Source organism: Triticum aestivum, chromosome 7B, assembly GCF_018294505.1.
Source record: "Triticum aestivum cultivar Chinese Spring chromosome 7B, IWGSC CS RefSeq v2.1, whole genome shotgun sequence".
NCBI classification, from domain to species: domain Eukaryota; kingdom Viridiplantae; phylum Streptophyta; class Magnoliopsida; order Poales; family Poaceae; genus Triticum; species Triticum aestivum.
Genome location: NC_057813.1, coordinates 650,482,908 through 650,501,213, shown reverse-complemented (window position 1 = coordinate 650,501,213; position 18,306 = coordinate 650,482,908). Strand labels below are relative to the sequence as shown.

At 40.3% G+C, this 18,306-nt stretch overlaps 1 pseudogene; it reads right to left on the bottom strand.

Moving 5' to 3' along the window:
- Window positions 1-10,466, bottom strand: part of LOC123158370 (probable methyltransferase PMT9) — a 32,165-nt pseudogene extending 21,699 nt beyond the window's left edge.
- Window positions 10,467-18,306: the final 7,840 nt, after the last annotated feature.

The window sequence follows — 18,306 nt, the reverse complement described above, 5'->3', positions numbered from 1 at the left end:
GGCGGCGGCGGCGGTGGGTGCGGCTTCATCGCGGCGGCGTTCCGCTCCCCGTCGCGCCTTGCCGCGGGGACGGGACGGGGGGAGGGAGGGGGGAGGCGGCGGGCGGCTGCTCGTCGATTTGATCGATTGATTGATTGATTACGCGGCGTGGGCGTGGGCGTGGCGGTGGCGGGGTGGGGGCGCGGAAGCGGAAGGGTGGAGGTGCGTGGAATGGAGCGGCGAAAACATTGGGAGCAGCACACGGGGGGTGGCACAGGACAGAAGGAGACGGAGAGTGGACCGCGGTCTAGCGGCAGGCCACTCCTATTTGGCATGTAGGTCTTCTAAGGGCATGGCCATCGCTCCAACATGGACCGCTGCCTCACGTGTCCACGTAGGCTTGGATGCGAGATGGATTCAAAGATGCAGCCCCGCAGGTGGCAGGTGCATCCTGTAGAAGAGTTGTCTGCTTCGTCAGGAAAAAGGTAAAACTAGCAAAAAGATGAGAGGAACTGGGTAAAGAAAGGATAGAGAAGGGTCCACTTTGATAGATGCTACTGCAGCCTCCATTGGGCGTTGATCAATCAACTCGGTGGTTTCACCCCAATCTACGTGACGGCTGGGGCATCACCTTGGTGATGCCTCCATTGTACATGCCCTAAGGGCATCTCCAACAGTTTGTATGTTAATTTTGTTGGAAAAATATGCCATGTTATCAACCAATACATTAACATACAACATCTTCAATGGTTTGTATTTAGTTTGCCCAATAGGATATGAGATAATAAATAAAGTGCTCTCTCATTCTACATTGGAGCTTGTGCAATGGGTGTTGGTTGATGTACATACAACCTTCCTTTCTTTTCTCATTTATTGCATGACACATCATCAAAAATCCTATGTGGCAAAGTCTACCAACAATTATCTTACAACCATTGAGATGCCCTAATAGCGAGTTGGCCCAGCTTTGCTAGACGTTCGAGAGTTACTTCAGATTACGGGGTGATTTGTGAAATGGCAGGCTTTAATTGGATGAAGAGTTTGGGCAGGGCCCCACACGGGTGAAAAATCAGAGAGGGGGTGGGGGAGGGTGAAAAGGATTTATGGAAGGCTTGGAAGCAGTCATCCATGGCACCGAAAATGTCTCAGGCTCAAGTGATTCACCAAAGCGACGAGACCTACAAAACAGCATTTTCAAGTGTCAGTAGTGGGACGTTCTGTCAATCTCTGTGGCAGCCCCGTAAAAGGCCGTATGTGTAACGTTTTTGCGAGCTGGCCCGTACCCCCCTAGAGCGTCCGCTCCTTTCTCGGCCCACACATTTCGGGATTACCTCCCCGCCGGTTTTGGGAGGTTTGAGAACCGGTTTTTCCGTTTTTCAATTGTTTTTCCTTTATTTTTCTTGTTTCTTTTTTCTTTTTTCTGTATGTTTTCTCTTATTTATATTTCGTTTATTTAATGTTATTTTTTATTTATTTTTGTGGCCATATTTCAAATTTACATATTTTCTCCAATCGTGAAAAAAATTAGAAATCGTATTTTTTTTACAAATTTGAGATCATTTTTTGAATTGACGAACATTTTTTCCCAAATACGCAAACATTTTTTGAGAAAGCGAACATATTTTTTGAACCTGTGAACATTTTTTTTGAATCGACCAACATTTTTCGAATACATGAATTTTTTATTAGCAAACATTTTTTGGATCGATGAACTTTTTTATAGTTCATGGACAATTGTTTAATTTGTGACCATTTGTTCAATTTCTTAACATGTTTTTAGTTCACGAATATTTTTCTCAAACTCATGAAAAATAAATGATTCATGAACTGCTTTTTCAAAATCGTGCACATTTTTTGAACATGCGATCTTTTTTTGTAAAATCTTGAACTTTTATTGAATCCGCAAACATTTTATGATTTCTTGAACATTTATTTTTCAAATGCACATTTTCCAAAAAACAATGTCAAAACTTTTTTTAATACAAAATTATTTGGAATAGGAAAACACAGAAAAGAGAAAACAAAATGAAAAAACTTGAAATTAAATAAATAGAGGGCCCTGCAAATGGGCTGGCCCAAACGAGCGCGCAAGGGGAGCGAGGGGTGCGTGTTGCGTCTCCTCCCGCGTAGCGCGCCGAATAGGATGTCCTCTTAGCGGCGATGGACCGCGCGATGTCCTGTCACCGGAAATACTTCGACCAACAAAATCGGCCCGGCCGAGGGAATGAAGAGGCCAAGTACGCGTTATGCCGACTCAAAAATAACTGGAGCAAATGATCTTTATGTTCGCAAACAAAAAGGTGGCCCTTTTTTAACACTAGAACCTCCTGGTGATAAGTGTTACCTCCTTTACAATGAGATTATGAGAGGAGTGATGGAAGTAGGAGCTTTGTCCATCCAGACATCAATGGTAGAAAAAAAGCTAATCTAGTTAGCTCATGGGCTACATAATTTGCATCTCTCGCACAATTGTTAGTAAATGTCCCACATTTGTCGGTAAAAGTCCCAATCTATGAATATGATATAGGGTCTACCAGAATGAGTAACGGAGAACTGGCATATTAATGTAACGGGTACGTCCAAAGGACGAAAGCTGCTTATGTTGAGGCCTATTATGTTGGCCAAGACGGGGATGACTCCTCCGCAAGTGATGGCATCGCGAGTTTTGTTGGCTTGGCGACTTAGGCAAAGTAGAAGAAATGCACCTAAGTTTGGCGTATGGCTGGAGCTATGGTTTGTAGCTTTTGTGAGTATAAATATGCTCCCTTCATTAAATTTTAGAACTTCTACACGTGCCTACAACATGTTAGCAATAACATAATAGAAATAATGGATAGCAGGACATTCGATATAACTTGTCCTTTGATCAGGACTAGCAAGGTTCATCTTGTAGTAGTAATGCCGAGGACGGGGTCACATCATGTCATCAACAAATCCAGACTTAATACAACTCCGGACTTTTTTTGCGTTCAGATGTACACAATTCAAATCCACGTCATCAACTTTTAACCCTTTCTGACATAATTTGCTACTTTTGATGCATTTACTGATTTGTTTTGAGAGTTAAATGACCGTGAAATTGAAAAGCACTACAAAATATACTCTAAAAAGATTGAAACTTGGTAAGGTATCATCATTTCACCCGCATAGCATGTGCAAAAAAATAGAGAGGGTTAAGGCAAAAACTGGATGCACTTCGTGTACAAACTGGACAATCTCTTTCAAAGTATCAGAGTTTCGGACGAAAACTCATCTGTTACACCGGATATTCAATATTTTAATAAATTATTACAATTCCGGACTTTTTTGCGTTTAGATGCACAAATCAAATCCACGTCATCAATTTTCAACCCTTTCTGACATAATTTGCTATTTTTGATGCATTTACTGATTTGTTTTGAGAGCTAAATGACCGTGAAATTGAAAAGCACTACAAAATAAACTCTGAAAAGGTTGAAACTTGGCAAGATATCATCATTTCACCCGCATAGAATGTGCAAAAAAAATAGAGAGGATTACGGCAAAAACTGGATGCACTTCGTGTAGAAACTGGACAATCTCTTTCGAAGTATCAGGGTTTCGAACGAAAACTCATCTGTTACACCGGCTATTCAATATTTTAATAACTAATTACAACTCCAGACTTTTTTTGTGTTCAGATGCACAATTCAAATCCACGTCATGAACTTTCAACCTTTTTGACATAATTTGCTATTTTCGATGCATTTACTGATTTGTTTTGAGAGCTAAATGACTTGAAATTGAAAAGCACTACAAAATGAACTGAAAAATCACTACAAATTTGAATGTAATGATAAACCACACTAATATTAAACATAAAAAACTCTAAATACAGCAAAAAAACTACTCAAAAATAAATAGAAGAAAATATATAAACCACAAAAGAAAAAACTATATGAAAAAAATTATTTCCGCGCTGCCCAGTAGGCCTGCTCGGCCTTGGGCGTGCTTATGCAGGCCCAGCAGGCTCACAGGGCAGTGCGACAAAGTTAGGCCCAGAGGCCTGCATTAAGTCGGAGCTCGAAGGAGCAGCCACGGCTGGGTTTATAAACCAGTGTGGCTGCCCTTCGCTCGGCAAGGTGGGACTAAACATTGTGCATCACGGAACGGGAGCGCACCCCTTTTAGTACCAGTTCGTGGCTCCAAGCGGTACTAAAGGGCGGGTCTTTAGTACCGGGTGGATCCACGAACCGGTACTAAAAGGGGTCGCTTCCCGCCGCTTGCCCTGGCCAAATTTGACCTTTAGTACTGGTTGTACTAAAGGCCTCCCCTATATAAGCAACACTTACGAAAATTTCACTTATCATCTTCATCTGTTCGTCGCGCCCGTCCCCGCGCCGCCCACGTCACCGGCCCCGTCACCGTCGTCGCCGCCCCCGTCGCGCGCGTCCCGTCGGCGCCCCGGCCCGTCCCTGTCACCTCGCATCGCCGGTCGTCCCCCCGCTATAAGATCGATCGACCGCGCGTCCCGGCCGGCCCCTGCTGCTCGCCGGCGACCTCTGTGCACATGCACACACGCACACACACACACACACACACACACACAAATGTTTAATGCCAAAATGTTAGATTATATATGAATTAGATAATGTTAGATAAGTTATTTTTTATACTTTTAATTATAGATGAATTTATATTAATGTTAGATAAATTAGATATATATTAAATTTAGGTATATGATATTTGATCATCTAATTAAAATTTTAGTATATAGAACTAGCTACTTTATTTTTAGTAAGAATATTAATAGAACTAGTTTAGTTGAATTAGTTGAACTAGTTAGTTGAATTAGGAGCACCTTTATTTAGATATATTTTTAGTAAGTGCTTAGTTGAATTAATTAGTTGAACTAGCTAGTTGAATTAATAAAACTAGTTTAATTAGTTGAATTAGTATAACTAATAAGTGTTTAATGTTTCACCTATGAACATAGGAAATATCGTCTGACGATGAAAACGATTTCATTATGTGCGAAAACTGCGAAGACCAACGCGGCCTGTGCGACAAAAAATTCCTAGTTGACAATAGGCGCTTTAGCATCAAGCTGGATGAGACCTTCGAAGTGGATACAGTAAGTCACAACGACAAGTCTTTTTTCATAATTAAGCATGACTTGTACATGCTTCATTTGCTTCAACTTATTATTTTAAATTTTCACTATTCTACTAGCGTATTCCCTACCATCCAAGAATTTTTGTCTTGGATAAAATAGATTTTGGTTCTAACAAAACTATGGAGGTAAATAGAGTTTACTTGAAGACCGAGCATGGTTATACCTTCAACATCAAATTATACAATCAAGACACCTACACCCATTTTGAATGCAAAACTTGGCAAACACTATGCAAGGCTTATGCATTTGAGCCTGATATGTTTATCACCTTTGATATTCGTCCGGAAGATGATATTGAAGGTAATAGAGACATTTGGGTCGATGTGCACACGCCTCCAGTTCTATCATTATGTGAGTTTCTCAACCATATTTATGTCTTCGATATTTTTTTTCAAAAATAGTTGACAACTAATTTCTACTGACAGCTTATTTCCATTCAAGCAAAATGTCCAGCGCTTGGTAGACATGATCGTCCACTGTCTCGGGGCTGAACTAAACTGCAAGGTGATAAGTCATTATGTTTCATGGCTTGAGGATCTTGATGCTGTCAAGAGAAATTATTTTCCTAAATTTGAAAATCTTAGTACTCAAAACGTGCGACCAATAGTGATCGTATTGAACTACGGTCACATCTATTTAGGAAAGATGGTAAGATTTTTACTATTTTTCCTCAGTGCATCTTTTGCATATATTATTTTTGAAGCTAAACTTCATTGCTAAGTAAGTTACTATACGATGTTCTTCAACAGGGACTCCCGATGAATGTTGTGCCTCAATGGATCGAGACTAAAGGTCGGATGAGAATGGTTAGCTTACGACCAAGACATCCTACAATGCACTTTAGTGCATTCGGGATTTCTAATAGCGAGGAATGCTTAATAGTGAAAGACTGGAGCAAAATTGTCCACGATCGCAGAGAAGTACTAGGGGGCAGCAATCAGAAGCGCAACCCACAATTAGGAGACATGTTCATCTGCATGCTCCAATATGATGAATCAGGAGAGCTATACATGTTCTATGCTATTTTACCCGAGAGAGAGCAACAAGAGTGATTAGCATGCTCTTAGTACTTGTCCTCTCATGTCCGTGTTCTTCGTCCTGAACTTAATCTCAAAAAGTGATTTGCTTTTGTGGTCTTATATATGAACGCTTATAATCATGACCATGTTGAACTCGATAATATCTTTCCTTCTGGTATAAGTGAATGTTTCTTCTTTAAGCTAGTATTGGTGGTGATTATATAGCGGTAATGACTGTGATGATTAAATAGTGGTAATGACGACTATAATGATTTTTAGCTAGCTAGTATACCGTTAACTTGTTGGTGATGATATATGATGCAATAGTTTTTATATTAATATGATGATGGGGAGTTATTATATCATTTATGAAAGAAACCGCAGATTAGTTTCAACTGGGTGGATCCTAGCTAGCTAAGTGATCAAGTATATGCCATATCCATATTACTTGCTCCCCTAATATAAGTGATCAAGTAATATGGATATGGCATATATACTTTGATCACTTAGCTAAGATCCATGCATGCATCCAGTTGAAATTAACCTATGGTACTTTCACCTAATGATTTAACAACTCATTATAATGTAAAAACAATCTCTAAATTAAATTGAAAACACAAAACTAAAGGAAAAATAAAAAATAAAACCAAAACCCCCCAAACATTTAGTACCGGTTGGTGTTACCAACCGGTACTAAAGGTCTCCCCGCACACGGCCCTGGCTCGTGCCACGTGGTGGCGCTTTAGTGGCGGTTCGTGCCGAACCGGTACTAAAAGGGGGTGGTCCCCATCCATTAGTGCCAGTTGGAGAACCGACACTAAAGGCCCTTACGGACCGGTGCTAAATCCCGGTTCTGCACTAGCGCTACTAATGTGCCTACCGTGCAATGCTCTTAACTAAAGTTGGTTGTTCATGCAGGCATAAATTGGATGAAGACTGACAAATGCTGACAGAGGAGCAGAAGACTAAGCAAGTACGTATGTGCGAACATTGATAAGTTGAACTCTAGGTATTGCATTATTTTGCCACGGTGTACTACTCTTTAAAGAATGTGTAGGAGATTTTTTTTAAAGGAGGATGACCCCCGGCCTCTGCATCTGGGAGATGCATTAGCAAAAGGACTGGATGAAGGGTGCATAAAAAGAGGTGGAAAACATTCAGTTTAGTAAAAATTGTATATACCCTTCTCTAGGAAATTTTTATGTTCTTACTTGGGGAAAAGGAAAATTTAAAGTCATGCTTTATTGATCGTTAGGATCAATAAATATCTTTGATACAATGATTACTTTTTAGGGATGGAAATTTTAAATTCCAGTCCTGCTTTATTGATCGTTTATCTCTAATAAATATCTTTCATGTAGTATTAATATTTGGAGATGTATTATAATAACAATGCATATAGTGGAGACTGAATTAGCTTAGGACATCAAAGGAAGCTTTAAAGGAGATGGCTGAATTAGCTGAGGACATCAAAGGAAGTTTATGTGGGGAAGTACGGTGTGAAGGAGGGCACCATGACAAAAGTAAGGTGGGCATCATCCAGTTTTAAAGGAGAGAGCTCCGGCGAAAAATGTCCCGTTACGGTGAAAAACCGAGCGGGAAAGTAACGGCCCGTTAGAAAAAGGGAACAATGCATCATGGGGCGGGCTTTTGTGTTGGGAGTGTGTGTTTGAGATAATATGGCGGATAGTCCGCAAAACCACATTTCTCCCCACATATACGCTTGATTTGTTGTCTCGACCTTGGAAACGATCTTAATCATTTGTTTGATTTATTTATATGCACGGTAGCCCGTAGCAACGCACGGGCATTCTACTAGTTAACTTAGAGCATTGGAAGGGTGATGCGCGCGGGTTCGAATATTAGTTCTCACACATTTTAACGTTTCTGCAGAAAGAAAAAGTTAGAATGGGACGGTACAGGTTGGATTGCTTCAGGCGTCCATTTGTAAATTGCACTCTAACAGCCCTTTGGATTCGCCACCAATCATCTACAGAAAAGAAATGGATAAAAAAACCTAGAGAAACCCCACCGAAGCGAAGCCCAGCCCAACCATCTACATACTAGTAAACTGTACGTGCTTTGCACGTCATTTAAATATGTGTGCAAAGTTGAATCATGGATACACTGCTTGCTTCCTTCAAACACCCAGGGGCGGATCTGGAGCTAATCTTACCCTAATGCACTACTTAACCATGGCATAAATTTTGCAGCAACCGATGCATTAAATAAAGGTGTGTTTCATTGCTTGTAACACGCATTACCGAACATAATAGAAGTCAAATTGTAAAAAGTTAAAAAAAATGCAACACTCAAACTGTTTAATATAATGCCAAATCAAACAAAAAAATTACTTGAAAAAGATGTCTTGCACTCTGAAATTCGAAAACACATCATCGGACCCAAAGGGTTATTAACCTACAATAAAAAACTAGAATTAAAATTTTGAGTAGAATATAATAAAATGCCTAAATCAAAGTACTTATATTTGCTAAAATGTTATAAATTACCTTTAGTACATTCTCTTCCTTCGAGCCATGAAATACTCAACCACTTGATCATTGGTGACATTTTTCATTTCTTCCTTCTCCACATAACAAATAACATCATCACTCAAGCTGTCATCATTGAGGCAATTGCGCAAGCAAGTTTTGACCAATTTCATTGCTGAGAAACACTGTAGCAGTAGCAATAGGCAACACAATTACTAGTTTCAACAACCGATAAAACAAAGGGTACATAATATGCCTCCTCGCCTGCACCATTTTTTTTGAAAGCTCGGTGATTGTTGCTATGTTGGAAAAGCTATCATATGTGCGCACGTCAGCAATATAGAGCCGTAGATCCTTATCAAGATCCCTCAAATCCCCGGAATCAAAATCCTAAGGGTATAAGTTAGCCAAACTCATAAGATTCTCCAAATTGAAATCACGAAATGAGTCTCTTGGACTCAAAGCTGCTGACCAAACAAGCAAGTTAGAGGATGTCTCACTGAACCTATTGTCAAGCTCTTGAACTAGCCAATCAAAAACATCATTGAAGCAATCAACTTGATAGTGATGTTTGTTGGTAATTCCAGTTATCTGCCTTCTCTTTTTTGGATTCACATATGCTTCTTCCATGTCAAATTCTATAATATCATGTTTCTCACAAAACACATGAACTTCACCTACCAAAGAGTCCCATCCATTTTCTCTAAGTTCATTCAAAACTGTTCTAGTTGACTTGACACATTTCATGGCATTCACTATGTCTTGATCCTTCCGCTGCAATGCTAATGATAATGTGTTGGTAGTAGTGAGGATTGTCAACATGAGATGCAAATAGAAGACAAAATCAAAAGATTGAAAGTACATTAGAAGACCAATTGCTTGGTCTCTATTTGTTCTGTCGGTGTCTTCTTCTTCAACAAATTCAAGAACTTTAATAACTGACCTGAACATGGCAACCAAACTCTTAAGTGTTTTAGCATGTGAACCCCAATGAGTGTCTCCGGGTCTTTGAAGGCATTGCTCTTGATTTAAACCTGTTCCCGTTGTAAGCTGCCCACACCCTAAAGCCCTACTCATTTCTTCAAGATTTATATCTCTAATCATGTCCCTTCGCTTGGAAGAATCACCCACAACATTTAACAAGGTAGAAATCATACTGAAGAAATTACTAACTCCTTTATGCTTTCTTACAATAGCCACAACAACTAACTGAAGTTGGTGAGCAAAGCAATGAACATAATAAGCTGTGCTACTTTCTCTCATGATCAATGATTTGAAACCATTGAACTCACCTCGCATGTTACTAGCACCGTCATATCCTTGTCCTCTAACTTGATTGTAGCTCAGCTTATATTTTGCAAAAAGAGAATCAATTGAACTCTTGAGGTAGGAAGAAGTTGTTTCTTTCACATGAACAAGACCAACAAAGCTTTCTTTAGAATCTCCAGAACTATCAACATACCTCAAGGCCACATCCATTTGTTCTTTGCAAGAGACATCTCTAGACTCATCGACAAGCAAGCAAAACACATTATTGTGAACTTCTTTGAGAATAGATTGGACTATCACATGCGCAAAACCTTCAGAAATATCTTTCTGGACTTGAGGAGCAACCATAAGAGCATTTTGTGCAGCATCTTTTCCCATAGCCTTGCCAACAACTGGATCATGCTCAGCTAAGAAGTCACGAACTTCCAAGAAATTCCCTTTATTATGCGAGTTCTTTGACTCATCATGGCCGCGGAAAGGCAACCCTTGCTTCAACAGTAGCCTAGCTGTGTCAATTGATGCATTTAGTCGAGTAAAATATGCAACCTTCGAAGCTTCACTGTTAACTTGCATAGCAACATCAATGTGTTGATCTCTTTTTAGTAAAGCAGTACATTTTTTCATTGCTTGATCATGGACGCTACCTGGCTCACCAACATGATCTTTTAGTCTTGTTGGAATGCTCCAAGTATCCCAGCCATTCAGAACAAATGCCTCATACCCAGCTTCTTTCTTGTGGCTGCGATCCCTAAATAAAAAACAACAAAAGCAATATGCCCTTTTCTTCTCTTTGTTGTATTCAAGTCAACTTTCATGATCTTTATACCATTCAGGATTGAATCTTCTCCTCTTAGCCCCAAAACTTGAATATGGAAAATCAACATCCTTTGGCTGACAAGGTCCATTAAGCAAGTATTTTCTTCTTACCAGATCTTTCAAATTTGGATGATAATGTTCTATCAGTTTCCTCTTGCCTGGGTCATATTGAATCTCCTCCTCCCAATTTATGTCTTCTGGAGTAACTTGTGATGTCGCCTTTCTTTTGAGAAGAAACTTATCCATGTTATTTGCATTTAACAAATAAATTACAAATTAGATATCTAAAAGTTTGAATCCAATGAAGTATACATAATTACAAGTTAAACAGTAGCTATTGCCCGACGTTTTGCCAAAACACATACATGATACATTTAAATATATTTAAATAAGATTTAATCTACTCGCAACAATTTCATACATATAATACGGACCGTAATCTAGAAAAAAAATGAAAAGCACATTGCTACTCATATTGTAAGAGAAGAAGAGAAAATTACGACGCCACCGGTGCCGCTGCCGTAGCTGTGCGGACGTTCGGATGATCGGATCAACCAAGAAAACAAGAACGGATCCGTGCTGCCGGCTGCCACAAATCGTCAATTCGTCAGGACTAGGGAACATGTCCAATCTTTAAATCTGTAGAAAGATTAGCTACAGCCTATAGAGTACAGACTACCGTACTACACAGTAGAAGACTAGAAGAATTAGCTAGATTTTGCCTCTTGGTTCGCCGGCCGCCGCTGCACAAGTTCTCAATCTGCGAATGGATCGATCGCCGCCGGCCGCCGCACAAGTCGACCGCTCGATGAGGAGACGTGGTTGTTTTAGTCAGATCAATTGTTTTGTTCGCTACAGGGGACACCAGATGGATCGTTCATGTGCTTGATGGGCTGCTGGAATCGAACCAAAGCAGGCCTGGTGCGCCTGGTATGCTGGGCCCTGTAGCACACTTTTCAGCCCACCCAGTTGCCCCGATCTAAATACCTGATATTTAGTACGTAAAATGAAATTGGACCCTGTAGCCTGTGCTACAGGGTTGGCCCATTGGGCTCCGCCCCTGCAAACACGGTACCCTCGTATGTAAAGCTTGCTCGAGTTCATTATTGTAGCCATTCTGTTTTGTATATATGTTGCCTGATAAAAGGGGTTCAGTCATGTATATAAAGCTTTACATGCTTAGTATTAGTATCTCATACTACACTCAGCTTACTTTGCAACTTCTTGAAAATTTCCAACTTCTCCCTGAGGTGATTAGTGCACGCGTTGCGGACGCTCTGCCAGTGTGTGTACCTTGACCAGTTACATGCATGAATGGATAACCTTAGGCAAGTGAACTTTTCCTACATTGGTATATAGTAATGGTTCTAGAAATCAGTGTTACGTTCACCGGTACTGTAGCTCGAACTGTAGCTGCGAACCTCACAATTTTCAGCCCTCTGATTGACTCCATCAACGGCTCACATTGCTTTTTGGTTTTGAGATCTAAACATTTAAAACTCATACACTATATAGTAGTATAGATATAGATATAGAAAAGAAATCTTTCCCTACTAATAAAGCAAATAGTGCTTCTGGTCGTCCGTCATAAAAAATACCCTCGAAGTTGGCAAAATTTACCCACCAATGCCATCCGTAAGTGGCAAAAAACGGTTCACGCATCGCACTGTTAGTTCGGGTTTATATAAGCCGAGATCCCCTAATATAACACGAAGATGGCTCAGCGCAGTGGCCAGCGCTGCACGCTTCCACCACAGAGACCAGGGTTCGATCCCCGCCTGCCCACCTTTTATCTCTTCTTTTTCGTCTCGCAAGCGCGCCTACTCCTCCCGCACACATATGCCGGCCCATGTGCAGGTTGCAACGCCCCTGCTTTTATTTCATTTTTTGCCTTTCACGTTCTTATTTCTGTTTTAGTTTTTTCTTCTTTAAATTTATTCGTGATTTCCAGGAAAAAAATATTTCAAAAAAAGTCTTGAAAAATTATAAACTGTTTGTGAATTAAAAAAAACATTCGGAAAATCATAAAATGATCATGATTTCAAAAAATTGTTCACATATTATAAAAAACTATCACGGTTTCAAATAAATTTTCAGGAAATAAAAAATGTTCATGATTTTTTAAAAATATCCAGTATTCAAAACATATTAGGGAATTTAAAAAATGTCCATTAAAGTTTGGAATATGTTCACAAAAATTAAAACAGATCCATAAATAATGAACATAATGAACCATCGCAGGAGATCTGTAAGGGTCGCTTCATGATTGTATTCAGTCCCTCGATTTGGATAAAAAAAAGTTTTCCATATCTTGTACACCGTTGAACCCTCAAAAATTGACACAACTTTCTAAGGGTTAATTTTTGTAAGCTATATAAAAATGACTAAATTTCTATTTTGCCTTCATACACAGCTATATTTTTTATACCACATTACTAATTATTATAAACACCGCTACGCTAGGTCAAGGCAAGGCACTCACTCATCGGTCTAGCTCATGCAGTGTCCATCAATGCAGTTTTATCACCGACATTTTTTTCGTTATGACGCGCCTACTCCTCCCGCACACATAGGCCGGCCCATTTGCAGGTTGCAACGCCCCTGCTTTTATTTCATTTTTTGCCTTTCACGTTTTTATTTCTGTTTTAGTTTTTTCTTCTTTAAATTTTTTCGTGATTTCCAGGAAAAAAATATTTCAGAAAAAGTCTTGAAAAATTATAAACTGTTTGTGAATTAAAAAAAACATTCGGAAAATCATAAAATGATCATGATTTCAAAAAATTGTTCACATATTATAAAAAACTATCACGGTTTCAAATAAATTTTCAGGAAACAAAAAATGTTCATGATTTTTTAAAAATATCCAGTATTCAAAACATATTAGGGAATTTAAAAAATGTCCATTAAAGTTTGGAATATGTTCACAAAAATTAAAACAGATCCATAAATAATGAACATAATGAACCGTCGGAGGAGATCTGTAGGGGTCGCTTCATGATTGTATTCAGTCCCTCGATTTGGATAAAAAAAGTTTTCCATGTCTTGTACACCGTTGAACCCTCAAAAATTGACACAACTTTCTAAGGGTTAATTTTTGTAAGCTATATAAAAATGACTAAATTTCTATTTTGCCTTCATACACAGCTATATTTTTTATACCACATTACTAATTATTATAAACACCGCTATGCTAGGTCAAGGCAAGGCACTCACTCATCGGTCTAGCTCATGCAGTGTCCATCAATGCAGTTTTATCACCGACATTTTTTTCGTTATGACGCGTTAGAAAATCAAGTCGTGATGAGACCATCACATTTTTTATTTTTAAAATGACTTTTTAAAAGTCTCTTATCTCGTCATGACATCACCCAGACATACTTTACGAAATTACATTCTAAAAGTCCTTATCTCATCCTGGCATTTGGTTCATAATTTTTTTCTATCTATCGCACGTGCATAATCTAATAGCTTTTCTCCCGTTGCAACGCACGGGCATATTTGCTAGGGGGGGGGGGTAGGAATGGATTTTCGATAGTGGATGTACTGATCATATGGCTGGAGATAAGGACATGTTCCGTGATCTTGCTAATACGCATCCAACGTATCTATAATTTTTTATTATTCCATGCTATTATATTATCCATCTTGGATGTTTTATATGCATTTATATGCTATTTTATATGATTTTTGGGACTAACCTATTAACCTACAACCCAGTGCCAGTTTTTGTTTTTTCCTTGTTTTTGAGTTCCGCAGAAAAGTAATATCATACGGAGTCCAAATGAGCTGAAAATTTACGGAGATTTTTATGGACCAGAAGAAGCCCCCGAAGCAAAAGAGTTGGGCCAGAAGAGCCACGAGGCCTCCGCAAGGGTGGAGGGCGCTCCCTACCCCCCTGGTGGTTAAGGGCGCTCCCTACCCCCCTGGTTCTTGTAAAAGGTTGGATTCTTCCTGCAAAATTGGCTATGAATCGCCTGATGTATGCCAGGCGCCCTTGAAGCGAACCCAGCTCCTTAAGGTTTTGAGGAGGAGGCATTTCGAGTATGGCCTTGATTTTACTCGGGTCGATTTCTATTCCCCGATGTCGAATGACAAACCCTAGGAATTTGCCTGACGAGACCATGAAGGCGCACTTCAACGGGTTTAACTTGAGTGCATGTTGCCTTAGGCGGTCGAATACGATTCTGAGATGTTGAAGATGTTCTTCATAGGATACCGCCTTTACAACGAGATCATCTACATAGCACTCGACAATCTTATGTATTATCTCATCGAAGATCTTAGTCATGGCGCGTTGATATGTAGCACCGGCATTTTTGAGACCTTTGGGCATAACCTTGTAACAATATATGCCTATTGGAGTGCGAAAGGCTGTGCTTTATCAAGGCAAGCTTCTCTTTCTTTCGCCAATGAAGTTCATATAAGTGTATAGAAAGCCTTCTTTTCACAACCATGCACAAACCAAAGTGCTGCTGAAACGTGAAATCCATGCACCAACAAGTTCCAGTTCATAAGCAATGAAAAAGCAGAGTATATGGGAGGATAGTGGCTAAACTGTTCACTTGAGGAGAGTGGGAAGTGACTAGTCCGATAGGAGAAGAGCGGAAGTGCGATCTTTCGATCCAATCTACGTCGACTAAAATCCATGTCTCATGGCACGAGGGCCATTGCGAGTTGATGTTGTTGCTTTACCGTCACAGTCTGTCCTCAAGAGAGGCATCCATTCCTGGCCAGACAAAGTTCCTATTAGTTCTCTTATAGGAAGCTAGTATACCTGAATGGCCTCCGGTAGCTGTCCCATGCAGTTCTTGCGCTATCCTGGCTCTTGCATTTCCAGCGGTCCCCACATAAAGCCTCCCTTTTTTCCTTAATACCCCTTCCTCCTCTTCCCAACCATCTTGTCCTCCTCTCGCTTCACTAATGCTCTTCTTAACTTTTTCAGCTAATTTTGATCCTTCGTAGCTTTGTTTCACTTCTCCTATCCAATCCGGCAACAACTTGCTCACAAGGGTGCAACCACTGAATTTGTAACGACACAATGATTTGAAAAACAATCAAAAGATATGTAAAGAACACAGACAGTAAAGGTAGAAGATCATTTCCGGGTAGATAGGAGAGCTATTAAAATCCACAAACATGAATCAGAGTTTCGACTGGGTTCTCCAGATTTAACCAAAAGAAGACTTTTCTACAAATAAGAGAATTTCTCATTTTTTTGTTTATACCGAGCCAAAACATAGAATTTCCATTGAAGAAGGAAGTAAGGATGCTAGCCGGAGAATCAAGAAATAAATACTTCCCATTCCGATTCTTTTTTAGTTCCCAAGATAGAATTTCTTTGTTTTTGGCAAGAGCGGTGGGTGACAACGTGCAAGACTAGATAGGTTTGGCTTTGATCTGATCAATAGGAATAGGAGGAAGCATTGGAGAGGTACCAAATGACTGAAGAGGGGAACCCATCTGACCACATGTAGAGCCAGCCCATAAGTAAATTCAAGAGAATTTCTTCATCTTCCAAAGTATGTGAGTGAGGTAAAAATTCCATGGATCGATCTCATCACTCACATCCAACAACTAGTGAAAGATGTAATGATGAAGCTATAGGAGAAGAAAAGGCGTTGGTTTTGATTGGTAATCTTGAGTTGTCATCTTTTGAAAGAGAGTAACTTGCTGGATGGAGAGCAGCTAGGAGAATAAAGTTCATCTTTACCCCATCTTTCATTCCAACTCTATTTTCTTGTGTGCGATCCTTCTTTCTGGTTTGGAATCCAAGAAGCTCAATGGGCTAGTTTCAAGTTCGATCAGACACGAAATCTGGTATAGCCACCAGCCTAGATAGAACGGGCGGGGGAAGAAAAACTAGGAGCGAGCCACATTCAAGAGGGTTGTCAAAGGCCCTCTCAATAGAGCTATTTTGTCATTGAATCGATGGAGGGAAGACTCCTTCGGTAGGTGCCCCCGACTCTTCCAGTTTCTGGGTGGGATCTTATGGCTTAATCTCTGATTGCGCAGGATTCATCTTTGTTTGGTAACCTCAGACCCTGAACCAGGAGTTGGAAGCGCCTTTGCCATACTTTCCAATTGAACACGATGCGGGCGATGCAACTCGGCAAGGAGAAGGCTGAACCCTGGTGCTACACTACAGCAGAAGCTTTGGCAGTTTACCATGGCTTGATGTTCTAGTTGTCATGCTAAAGCCGTTGATAGCTACTTCGCTTGACGAGCTAAGTAGAAAGACTTTGTGGATTCATCCACAACTGATGGTGCTTTAGGTTGATCTGATCCCTAGAAGGAAGAGTTTTGGGCTTAAGGCATAATTGCTCTATTGCGGCTACCCTGGCTATGTCATCCGATGTTGTTCACAAAGCGGCTCTTACTATAGACCCGGCTATCTCTGAGTTGAAATCGAACCCAGCCCCAGGTTTCCGTCCATCAATCCAGAGCTCAAGACAACCGCGATACTTAAATCGCTCAAATAGCCACCTTAGACGGACACATCCATTAGAAGAAGAAACTTAAACTCGATGGAGTACCCTAAACCAGAGATCCTCGACAAAGAAAGTCTCGATTCGAGGAACGAAATATCAATAGAGGAACGAAAACCGCAGGGTATGAAATTTGGGTAGGGTTGGCAGGGAAAGTCCAACTGAAACTTTCTTTGATTACCTTTTTTCTCCAACTGGCTCAGAGATTGCATTTGCCCTTAACCGGTAACCTCCTTTGAATCCTTCGTTTAGACCCTCTCTATTGGTATTGGCATTGGCTCGAGAGCAAGGACCTTATTTGATCGCTTAGAACTTGATGGAGGGAAACTCACTCGCTCGAGATATGCTTAAGCTAGCTCAGGAAGAGTACTAATTTTATATGCCTTGAAGAGGGGATTCAAAGAGTAGCCTTTTACTAGGGCTTAAGTGACTCGTTTCATATTGCTTACTATGGTCTGGACAGTGAGGAAGGTGAGTTGGAAGATATACCTAATGTCAAATGAGACTTTCTCCTCACCAAATTGAAGCGTGAGCTTAGCATCTTTCACATCGATGACAGCCCCTGCAGTATCTAGAAAAGGTCTCCCCAAAAAATAATAATAGGAAAGCTCTTATCCTACATCTCCAAGACAACAAAATCAACTGGAAATGCGAAGTTACCAACTATCGCAGGGATATCACCCAAAATGTCTGCCGGATCCTGATCAGCAAGGTGGAGAGTGATGCTAGTCGGCCGTACATCACCCAATGGTAGTGGCTCGTAGACAGTGAAGGGAATCACAGTAGACCCAAGACCACATAAAGCATGGAAAGTTTGACTTCCTATCAAGCATGGAATACTGAAACTGGCAGGCTCATCTAAGTTGAGAGGTAGCTTATTTGAACGAGTGCACTACATTCCTTAGTAAGAGTAACCAGTTCTGGCTCGTTAATGTTTCGCTTCTTTGCGAGCTGGTCCTTAAAGAACTGTGTATACATCGGCACCTGTAAGACACCATCAAGGATGGGGGTGGTAATCTGCATATCTGTCATCATATCCAGAAACTTTGCAATCTGCTTGTCTTCAGTTGACTTCACAAACCGTTCTGGAAATGGCAGCTTCGGGTTGACAG